Genomic DNA, 1,896 nt, shown 5'->3' with positions numbered 1-1,896 from the left:
TGGAGTGGTAAAGAACCCACCAGCCAATGCAGGAGATGCAAGAGATGCAGGTTCAATCCTTGGGTTGGGAAGATTCCCTGAAGAAGGGCATGGCAACCCACTCCAGTATTCTAACCTGGAGAATTCCATGGACACAGGAGCCTGGCAGGCTACAGTCCATGGGGTCACAAAGAGTTGGACACGACGGAGTGACTAACCCTTTCACTTTCTTCATGTATGTTGTGAGGCAAGGATCAAGTGTCTTTAAGAGAGCTGCAATTGTCCCAGTACTGTTTGAGATGAATGTCCTTTACCCACTGTCTTGGAATACCAATTTTGCTCTATATTAAGTGTGCTTACAGCTGTGGGTCAGTTTTTGGATCCCTGTTCCATTCCACTAATCAATTTGTCTCTCGAGTACCACCCTGTCTGAATTATTATAACTTCACAATAAACTTTGATACCCAAAAAGGCAAATCCTCCCACCATGTCCTTTTTTCAAGAAGCTGTTCTTGGGCTATTGTGTGTCCATATTGATTTTAAAATCAATTCATTATATTGGCTAGATTACTTAAAGTTGTGGTAAAATGTATATAACAAAGTCTACCTTTTAGCCATTTTTTATTTAAAAGATTTATTGTGATAAAATAGTGATATAAAACTTTACCATTGTAACCATTTTTAACTGTCCAGTTCTGGGGCATGAAGCACATTCACATTGTTCTACAACCATCACCTCCATCCGTTGCCAGAACATTCTCATCTACCACAAACTAAAACTATCTTCACTAAACACTATATATATATTCCCTCCTCCCCCAGTCCCTGTCACCCATTCTACTTTTTGTCTCTATGAATTTGACTACTCTAGGGATCTCATATGTATGGAATCATATACTACATGTAGTCTTTTGTGTTTGACATATTTCGCTTAGTGTAATGTTTTCAAGGTTCATTCACAATGCAGCCACAATGTCAGAATTTCCTTTCTTTTTATGGAGAATAATATTCCCTTGTATGACCCCAGTTTATTTACCCATTCAACTGTTGATGGACCCTTGAGTTTCCTTTTTGCTGTTGTGAGTAATTCTGTAGATTAATTCTGGAGAACTGACATATTTACTATATCAAGTATTCCTACTCATGAGCATGGGATCACTCTCCATTTACTTGGGTCTTCTTTAATACCTTTCTATAAAATGTTATGATTTTCCTTATGTAGATCTTTCACATCTTTTGTGAGATTCCTAGTTACCTTGTAACTTTTGTAAATGGTGTCTTAAACTATACTTTCTAATTTTTTTATTGCTGGTGAATGTATGTAAATACAACTGATTTTTATACATGTTGATCTTATAACTGGGAAACTTTCTAAAACCTTGTTTCCAAAAATTTGGGTATAAATTCTTTCAGGTATTCTTTCAGTTCCAGAAGCTAGAAGTGGTACCAAAGCAGTTAGACAAATGAAATCAAAAGTAGAATACTTGTAAAGAAGGAAACAACACTGTCATTATTCTCTGCTATTAGGACTCTCCACATAGAAAAACCAAAAGCTGACTTTCACCTCATTTTGTTCCAAGTTTTCTGAGACTGAACATGAGACTTCCTTGGTGGTATGGTGGATAGGAATCCACCTGCCAATGCAGGCGACACAGGTTCGATGCCTGGTCTGGGAAGATCCCACGTGCAGCAGAGTAACTAGGCCCATGTGACATAACTACTGAGCCACAACTCCTGAGCTCACGTACTGCAACTACTGAAGGTCATGCACTAAGAGCCTGTGCTCCACAACAAGAGAAAACACCACAGTGAGAAATTTATGCACCACCACTAGAGAGTAACCACCTGCTCTGGCAGCAATGAAGACTCAGTGCAACCAAAAATTAATTTAATAAATAATTTAAAACACAACCATGT

Source organism: Bison bison, unplaced genomic scaffold (assembly GCF_000754665.1).
Source record: "Bison bison bison isolate TAMUID 2011002044 unplaced genomic scaffold, Bison_UMD1.0 scf7180017860486, whole genome shotgun sequence".
NCBI classification, from domain to species: domain Eukaryota; kingdom Metazoa; phylum Chordata; class Mammalia; order Artiodactyla; family Bovidae; genus Bison; species Bison bison.
The sequence above is the reverse complement of the archived record's forward strand: the minus strand, read 5'-3'. Positions refer to the sequence as shown.